This window comes from Triticum aestivum, chromosome 3A (genome assembly GCF_018294505.1).
Source record: "Triticum aestivum cultivar Chinese Spring chromosome 3A, IWGSC CS RefSeq v2.1, whole genome shotgun sequence".
NCBI lineage: Eukaryota > Viridiplantae > Streptophyta > Magnoliopsida > Poales > Poaceae > Triticum > Triticum aestivum.
The window spans coordinates 401,693,836-401,704,113 of NC_057800.1; positions in this window are offsets into that span (position 1 = coordinate 401,693,836).

Genomic DNA, 10,278 nt, shown 5'->3' on the forward strand with positions numbered 1-10,278 from the left:
CCGGCGACGGGACGACGAGGAACGACGATATCCCGAACGGAGGAGGTCGGGGATGACGAGCTCGAAGCGCGCTGGAGCATGGTGACACGGTGGTCGGACGAAGCAGAGATGCGCGATGGAGGGACCGGCTGGTGGCGGAGCTCGCCGGGCGATGGAGGCGCGACGCTGGCGATGGGAGGCCATGGCAGATGGGGGCGGCATGGAGCAGCAACCTGCTGCTGGTCGCCGGCGCGGATGACGCAAGGGGCGGCGGGCGATGCGAGGCAGAGGAGGAGCGGCGGCGCTGCAGGCTCGCGGCGAGGATAAGCAGGAGGCGGGGTCGAGGGAGATGGGCGCGCCTGCGTGCGGAAGACCGACGAGATGAGCAGAGGGATCGAGGGGGAGAGAGGTCGGGCGTAGGTCTTCTGGCGGGGTTTGGAGGAGGTAGGGGAAGGAGACGAGGGGATCGGGGAGATGGTGGGTTCGGGTGTTCCTCTCCTGGCGGCGCGAGAAGGGAGACAGGGAGGAGGGGATCGAGGAAAGGCGACGGGGATCGGGCAGCGCTTCCTGGGGACGGTGTATGCGTGTGCGGCGCGAGGAGACGAGGAAGGGATAGAGAGGAAGAGGTAGGTCGAGGCTAGGGTTGAGAAGGGGTGTCGGCTGGGCTAGGAAGGGATAGATGGGCCTTAGAGCCGGCTAGGTTTAGGTGCAGCTGGGCCTAAATGGCCTGTTGGGCTCCCTTATTTCCTTTTTATATCTATCTGCCTATTAAAATAAACAGCCAACAAAAGGGAAAGGCCAGGGATATTGGGTAAGAAATAGAAAGAAGTAAAGATACATGTGGACTCCTGGAATTAAGCACCATTTTATAAAATTGGTTTAGGCATTTTTAGAGGTAGAAAAATAAAACTAGTTTGAATAAAATTCAAACTTGAGGCAGTTTTGAACCTAACCAAAACAACTCCCAAAAGTCTGAATCTTGACAAAGAGGTATAAGGCATGGTGCATGAATCATTGAAAAAGATTGAACATTAATGGAGAAGGGAGAAATGGCACTTGCACCAAGGAAGGAAAAAGAAGTAATGGGGGAGGTGATGATGCATGGGTCAAATGCAAAGCCAAACAACATTACAAACATAATGCAAGCACAACGAGATGGATACCACAATGCACATTATGAAAGCAAAATGACAAGAGGCAAAAATGCAACGTGAAAATGGTGAGCATGTCAACGCAATATAACCAAAGATGACCATGATGCAAGAAACAAAAATATGACAAAGGCACCATCAAGATCACGGCAACAAACAATTGGAACACCCAACCTCGACGAAATAAAAGGAAGGTAACTAGAGCATCGATCTCGGGGCGTCACAACACTCCACCACTACGAGAGGGTCTTGTCCCGAGATATAGGATGGCACCGGAGGGAAACGGAAGAGGAAGAGAACATGTAAAACTAAGTTGCTTCTTTGACAAGGAGTGAAACCAAAGAACCTTGAAAAGTTGAACAACTTGAAAGGAATAATACCACGGAGGTGATCGAAGTTGAAAAAACACTCTGTTAGGAACGAGGAACAAGGAAGAACAAATTCGGAGAGCATTCCGTTTGAAAAGTGATATGAAACTTGATAAGATAAAAAGAACTTGAGCAGAGGGCACAACACTCTGGTTAAATGGATAAGCACGAAAAAAACACGATCCTGACAAAACAAGAAGATGGGTTGAAGAGAGCAACATCACAGTGCCCCCGGAAGGAAGAAATAGAAGATAGATAATTGAAATAAAAGAATGGAGAAGAAAATGCCAACTTCTGCCACAATTGAGCTTGACAAGGCATCCTTGGGAGAAAAGTCGAACGGAGTTGTTGGAAAACCAACAATGAAAAGAGAAAGCTTGTTGTGGGCTTATGGAAAACATCTCAAAAACTTGAGGTGAAAACCTGCCACAAACGAAAACAATTGCTTGCTTGAGAGCGACGGAGAGATGAAAACATCTTTCATCGCGAGAATAGGAGGAAACTTGGATCATTGCTAAACACCATAAATAGCAACATTCCTTAGGAAAGGTTTTAGGTGAAATATAATCCAAGATAACTCCAATGAAGAAATTGATGGATTTAAGATATCTCATTCTTGACAACATGTGAATCATGAAACACACAAAATTGTCAAAAATGACATAATACCACCTCAAAATATAAGATAGAGCGAATTGGACTTTGATATGCAAGATGAAGAATGCTTGAGCTCCTCTGAAAAGAATGTTGATGAACACGTCAAGAAGGAATTTAAACCTTGATGAATCATCATGTAGAACCTTCATGAAGAACTCCGTTAAACAAAAGAATGATCAGACGGAAGGAAAGAGAAGTTGAAAAGAAAAGGTGAATTCTTGCAATGATTTAGATGGAGCTATGCGACGAGATAATTGAGAGAGCTTGGAACTCCGGGAATGGAAAAGATAAAGCATCTCGAACCGAGTATGTGACATGATGAACCTCTGGAATAAGGGATTGAATTTACTCGATGAAGCAAGAATAAGAATTACATTATGCTTATCCTTCACCAATTAAATTGATGAAAATCAACGGATTTAACATATTACTAATTCTCGTAGAAAAGATTAAGAGAGATATAACATAAACTTGAGAATGTCTTCAACGAACCGCCGGTAAAATCGAAACAACGAATGAATAGATATGATAACGAAAGAAGAGGAATCTTGCACGAACCACCGTAAGAATTGAAAATGAATGAAGAAAAGATAAAGAAACACCGGTAAGAATTAGCAAATGAACGAAGAAGCTTGAGGGGATTTAGTTACATGAGAACGAAGAGATCAAGAACTGATTAGAGGATAATTGATCGATGCACTGATAAGATTAGGAGAACGACAACTGAAAGTTGGGAATGAATAATAATGAGATGATGGGATCCGGAGAATCAAACTGAAAATACTCTGAATTACTCCGGATGGGTGAAAAGAATATCTCACAATCGCAAATAATTATGAGAGGATGGCAACAAGCTAGAATCACGAATCTTGAAGAGAATGGAGCAAGATTGAGAGAAAAAAATCTTCTTCGGTCTTTGATGGGGTTATGTACCTAGGGTAGGGTCATGGACCTGTCCCAAGTAACTTACCCCAAGACATCCTTAGAAGAGGTCGCCTTCCAGTCGACCAACGAGGATTCACTCGACTGGCCTGAAGGACTCGACCACGAAGACTCACTCGACCACCAGGAGGTCAAGAGGCACTCTGCACTGCAACGGCCTGTAATCAAGTAGACTTTATGATAGTAAAGGCACTTTATGTGGGGCGTTACCAGTAACGCCCCAGACTTAACTCACCTTAAACCCTCTCCTACGTGGGCTGGCTGGGGTCCTGGCGCACTCTATATAAGCCACCCCCCTCCACAGGCAGAAGGGTTCGGCACCTTGTAGTTCATACACTCATAATCCACTCGACCGCCTCCGGGCTCCGAGACGTAGGGCTGTTACTTCTTCCGAGAAGGGCCTGAACTCGTACATCCTTTGTGCTTACAACCTCTCCATAGCTAGGACCTTGCCTCTCCATACCTACCCCCCACTCTACTGTCAGGCTTAGAACCACGACAGTTGGCGCCCACCGTGGGGCAGGTGTTTTAGCGATTTTGTGGAGAAGTTGCGATTCTTCCGAGTACTTTCATCATGGTGTCTGCTGGAGTTTTGGTCGAGGGTCAAGAGATCCGTCTCGGCACTCTCACCTTCATCGCCGACGACTCCGCATGGCTCCAGGAGGCTCCACTCGACGTAGATGCGCTCCCCGTCCGCGGTGCGACGCATTTTCGCGCATGTGTCCGCGGCGTTCTGCTGCGGCAACCGTCGACCCAGTATCGGTCGGCTCCTCCATCGTCCACCCTCCCGGTCTCCCGCCAGCGCAAGCGCTCAGGCCGGTCGAGGCTTCAGCGATGGGTGAGTCACGCGGTGGCTCGCCAATCGGCCACTACCCAAGTTGCGGCAATCGAGCCCAACGAATCTCTCTACGGCTTGTTCGATCAGTCGACTGGCTCCGTAGAGACTGCATCCGAGTGCGGAAGCAGTGATCCAGCGGCGGAAATCTTGATGGTCGACGGGCCCCACAGCCCTCCTGGCTTCGCCCGTGGTGGTGGAGCAGGTGACGGCGGCGACCCTGCACGAGGCTACGAAGAGTACCAGCCCGAGCCACTCGACTCTCTGCAAAGAGAAGAACTTCGCCGCAGGAACGAGGATCCCCTGCGTATTCCCATCGCAGGAGAAACCCCCGAGGCTCGTGCCTTGGAGGAGGCGCGCCTGGCCAATTTGGCCGAGCGCACTCGACTGGAGAACCTTCAGCGAGCACTCGACGAGCGCGCGCGGCAACGAGTTCCCGACACCAGTCGACGTCAACTCTTCCCGCCGACTCAGGTATATCGAACCCCAATTCAGAATTTAGCAGCTGCGACCCGTATAGCAGAGTCCATCCAGCCTTCGCAGTCGGAAGCTGGCAGAGGTTTGCTGCAGATCAGGGATCTGCTCCGGGCAGCAGGAGATCAGAATTCAGCCGTGTCTCAGTCGCGCAACAGAATTCACAGTCGATCCGTCACTGTGAATACGGTTCAGTCGGCTCACAGCCCCAGATCGCCTCCGCGGCGCGAAGGGCGTGAGAATCGGCGAGATCAATATGGCGACAGACTCGACCGAGATGATAGGCGTCGAGTGCCCTATTCCCCTCCGAGGGGTGGGTCTTACGCTCCTCGGCAGCCAGATGATAGGCGTCAGTACAGTACAGGGCGTAGGGTTCCAGTTGACCCCAGAGAGCCAGGCTTCGACGCGCGATCCATTATCGTGCAAGGGTTGGTCGACCGGAACAGAGCCCATCGAGGCGCACTCGACAGAGATGTACCCACAAGCAGTCGAGTGCATGTTTCTGGTCCTGAATGTTTCAGCAGAGCTATCAGAGCCGCAGTTATCCCCCCAATTTCAGGTTGGCAACAGGAGTCAGCAAGTTCACTGGTGAGTCTAAGCCTGAAACTTGGCTTGAAGACTACCGAGTGGCAGTTCAGATTGGTGGTGGGAACGACGAGGTGGCCATGAAGCATTTGCCCCTCATGTTGGAAGGTTCTGCCAGGGCATGGTTGACTCAATTACCTCCTAGCAGCATTTACACTTGGGAAGATCTGTCCCGAGTGTTCGTCAGAACGTTTGAAGGGACTTGCAAGCGACCAGCTGGATTGACAGAGTTGCAAGTCTGCGTGCAGAAAGCTAATGAGACTCTCAGAGAGTATATTCAGAGGTGGATCACTTTGCACCACACTGTGGAAAATGTCTCTGATCATCAGGCAGTCTGCGCCTTCAAAGACGGCGTCAAGAACAGAGAACTGAGTTTGAAATTTGGTCGAACCGGTGACATGACCTTGAGTCGGATGATGGAGATTGCTACCAAGTACGCCAACGGCGAAGAAGAAGACCGACTCCGAAGCGGCAAGCACAAGCCGAGTCAGTCGGAAAAGGGAAACACCAGTCGGAAACAGAAGCGGAAGGCTGAACCGGCAGCTCCTGGAGAGGCTCTGGCCGTGACTCAAGGAAAGTTTAAGGGGAAACCAAAAGGATCCTGGAACCCCAAGAAGGTAAAGGATAAAGAAGGGAACGACGTGTTGGATATGCCATGTCACATTCACACGAAGAAAGACGAAGAGGGGAATATCATTTACCCAAAGCACACCACTCGCCAATGTCGACTCCTGATCCAGCAGTTTCAGGGAAAACAGTCTAAGGACAAGGAGAAGGAGTCGGACAAGGCCGAAGACAAGGAGGACAGTGAGGGAGGATATCCGCATATCAACTCCACTCTGATGATCTTTGCAGATGTGGAAAGCAGAAGTCGACTGAAAGTGATTAACCGAGAGGTGAACATGGTTGCCCCAGCAAAGGCAAATTATCTGAAGTGGTCTCAAACACCCATCACATTCGACCAATCTGATCACCCGACTCATATTGCCACCCCTGGGAGGCAAGCTTTGGTGGTCGATCCAGTTGTCGAAGGCACTCGACTGACAAAGGTGCTGATGGATGGTGGAAGTGGGCTGAATCTGTTATATGCAGACACATTGAAAGGTATGGGCATTCCGATGTCCCGACTGAGCACTAGTAACATGAGCTTCCATGGAGTTATACCAGGGAAGAAGGCCGAGTCACTCGGCCAGATAGCTTTGGACGTAGTGTTTGGTGATTCGAAGCATTTTCGCAAAGAAAAGTTGACGTTTGAGGTCGTGGATTTTCAAAGTGCATATCATGCCATTTTGGGGAGACCAGCCTATGCACGGTTCATGGCTCGACCATGTTACGTGTACCTCAAATTGAAGATGCCCGGCCCCAAAGGAGTGATCACTGTCACCGGTGATAGGAAAAAGGCAGAGGAGTGCTTTCAGAAGGGCTCCAAGATTGCCGATTCCCAAGTGACAGTGGTCGAGTTCGAAGAATACAAGCAAAACGCAGATCCGAGTGACTTGCTGCGATCCAAGAAGCCCGCCACAGAGTCTGCATTCCAGTCGTCCGGTGAGACGAAGCCTGTTCACATTCACCCGACCGACCCCGAAGCAGCTCCGACCCGCATCTCCACAACACTCGACCCAAAATAGGAAGAAGCGCTCATCCAGTTCCTCCGTGAGAACTGGGACATTTTTGCATGGAAGCCCGCTGACATGCCAGGTGTTCCCAGGGGACTGGCTGAGCATCGCCTAAGAGTCGACTCGTCTGCAAAACCAGTCAAAGAGCATCTTCGGCGGTCCGCCGTCCAGAAGAGAAAGGCCATCGGTGAAGAAGTGGCTCGACTGTTGGCGGCAGGATTTATCCGAGAGATATACCACTCCGAGTGGCTCGCTAATGTCGTCATGGTTCCTAAGAAGGACAAGTCGCTCCGAATGTGCATTGATTTCAAGCACATCAACCGGGCCTGCCCGAAAGATCACTTTCCTCTCCCTCGCATAGATCAAATTGTTGACTCGACCGCGGGATGCGAGAGGTTGTCTTTTTTAGATGCTTACTCCGGGTACCACCAGATCCGTCTGTACGGGCCCGATGAGGTAAAAACAGCTTTCATCACTCCATTCGGGTGCTTCTGCTATATCACCATGCCATTCGGCCTCAAGAATGCCGGAGCCACATTTATGCGAATGATTCAGAAGTGTCTACTCACTCAAATCAGTCGGAATGTGGAAGCTTATATGGATGATATTGTTGTCAAGTCACGAAAAGGTTCCGACCTGCTCGCTGACCTCGCCGAAACATTTGCCAACCTCAGAAGGTATGATATCAAGCTCAATCCATCAAAGTGCACATTTGGAGTTCCTGGTGGCAAGTTACTCGGTTTTCTCGTTTCCGAACGGGGAATCGACGCTAACCCAGAGAAGATTGGCACTATTCTCCGAATGAAACGCCCTGTGCGAGTGCACGATGTCCAGAAGCTTACTGGATGCTTGGCCGCATTAAGTCGATTCATCTCACGACTCGGTGAAAAGGCACTGCCTCTTTACCGACTGATGAAGAAGGCTGACAAGTTCGAGTGGACTCCAGAAGCTGATGCAGCGTTTGCCGAGCTAAAAGCTCTGCTCTCCACCCAGCCGGTGCTTGCTGCTCCAATCAGCAAAGAGCCTCTGTTGCTCTACATCGCAGCCACAGGACAAGTCGTCAGTACTGTGCTAACGGTCGAGCGGGAAGAAGAAGGAAAAGCTCTCAAAGTTCAGCGCCCAGTGTATTATTTGTCTGAAGTCTTGACTCCATCCAAGCAGAGATATCCTCATTATCAGAAGCTTGTGTATGGAATATACATGACCACAAAGAAGGTTGCTCATTATTTCTCTGACCATTCCATCACAGTCGTCAGCGACGCTCCACTATCAGAGATTTTGCACAACAGAGATGCAACTGGTCGAGTGGCCAAATGGGCGATTGAACTTCTTCCCCTTGATATCAAGTTTGAGGCAAAGAAAGCCATTAAGTCCCAGGCAATAGCAGATTTCCTCGCCGAGTGGATTGAACAGCAGCAGCCGACTGAAGTTCACTCGGAGCATTGGACCATGTTTTTTGATGGCTCTAAGATGTTAAATGGTTCCGGTGCTGGGGTTGTCCTGGTTTCCCCCAGAGGAGATAAGCTCAGATATGTGCTCCAGATTCACTTTGATTCCTCCAACAATGAGGCAGAATATGAGGCCCTCCTATATGGGTTGCGCATGGCCATTTCACTCGGCGTCCGTCGCCTAATGGTCTATGGCGACTCGGATTTAGTGGTCAATCAGGTGATGAAAGAGTGGGACGTGAGAAGCCCAGCCATGACTGGATACTGCAGTGCAGTGAGGAAGCTGGAGAAGAAGTTCGAGGGGTTGGAGCTCCATCATATACCCCGACTGAAAAATCAAGCAGCTGATGATCTAGCAAAGATAGGTTCCAAGAGAGAAGCCATTCCGAGTGGTGTGTTCTTGGAGCATATACACACTCCGTCAGTCAAAGAAGATCCTTTCACCGAAGAAACTCCGCAGCCCAAGAGTGCCACAGATCCGACTGAAGTTGAAGTCCCAGCGGTGGTCGACTTGATCATGGAGGTTTTGGTGGTCATTCCCGACTGGACGATTCCGTATGTCGCATATATCTTGAGGAAAGAGCTTCCGGAGGATGAGGAAGAGGCTCGACAGATCGTCCGTCGATCTAAGGCCTTTACCGTAATCAAAGGACAATTATACAGAGAAAGCGCGACTGGAGTCGGTCAGAAGTGCATAACACCAGAAGAAGGTCGACTCATCCTCAATGATATTCACTCGGGGACCTGTGGTCATCATGCGTCCTCTCGGACCATCGTGGCCAAAGCATACCGAGCCGGATTTTACTGGCCCAAGGCGAATGAGATGGCAAAAGAGATAGTGGATAAGTGCGAGGGATGTCAGTTCTACTCGAATATGTCGCACAAGCCTGCGTCAGCTTTGAAGACCATCCCACTCGTCTGGCCTTTTGCAGTTTGGGGGCTGGACATGGTCGGTCCTTTGAGAACAGGACGAAGCGGCTTCACGCATGTACTGGTGGCAGTCGACAAGTTCACCAAGTGGATCGAAGCTAAACCAATCAAGAGCCTTGACACCGGTACTGCTGTTAGCTTCATCAGGGAACTAATATTCAGATATGGAGTCCCGCACAGCATCATCACGGATAATGGGTCGAACTTTGACTCAGAAGAATTCAGAACTTTCTGCAACTCCCAGGGCACACGAGTCGACTACGCTTCAGTCGCCCATCCGCAGTCGAATGGACAAGCAGAGCGAGCTAATGGACTGATTCTTAAGGGATTGAAGCCTCGACTGATGCGTGATCTCAAACACGCGGCTGGAGCTTGGGTCGACGAACTTCCCTCTGTACTCTGGGGACTGCGGACCACACCTAATCGGTCGACCGGAAGAACTCCATTCTTCTTGGTCTACGGAGCTGAAGCGGTCTTGCCGAGTGATCTTCTTCATAATGCTCCCCGAGTTGAAATCTACAACGAAGCAGAAGCTGAACAAGCGCGGCAGGACGCAGTCGACCTTTTAGAGGAAGAAAGGGAGATGGCTCTGATCCGTTCGACCATCTACCAACAAGATTTGCGCCGTTTCCACGCCAGAAATGTGAGAGGTCGAGCCTTCCAGGAAGGGGATTTGGTTCTCCGAGTGGATCAGCACAAACCACACAAGCTTGCTCCTTCTTGGGAAGGCCCTTCATCGTCACCAAGGTCCTCCACAACGGGGCGTATCGTCTTTACAACGTCGAGCATAATATCGACGAGCCCCGAGCTTGGAACGCGGAGCTACTCCGCCCATTTTACACTTAAGTTTTATCACTCGGATGAGTTGCAATAAAGTACTTCTGTAGCTCATGGACATCAAAATAATAGTGTCATAGTTCCTCCATAATTTCTGTCACTTTTTATTTTTGTCCACATAAAATTCCCCCCAGTGGGTGGCTTAGCCGCGAATCCGTTTCGCCTAAGTTTGTAAAAATCCTACCGAGTGGTGAGCCAGACTCTCACTCGGAGGCTTAGCTGCGAATCCGTTTCGCCTAAGTTTATCAAAATCCTACCGAGTGGTAAGCCAGCCTTCCACTCGGGGGCTTAGCTGCAGTCCAAGCACTCGCCTAAGTTATAAAAATCCCACCGAGTGGAGAGCAACCCTCTCACTCGGGGGCTTAGCTGCAGTGCAAGCACTCGCCTAAGTTATAAAAATCCCACCGAGTGGAGAGCAACCCTCTCACTCGGGGGCTTAGCTGCAGTCCAAGCACT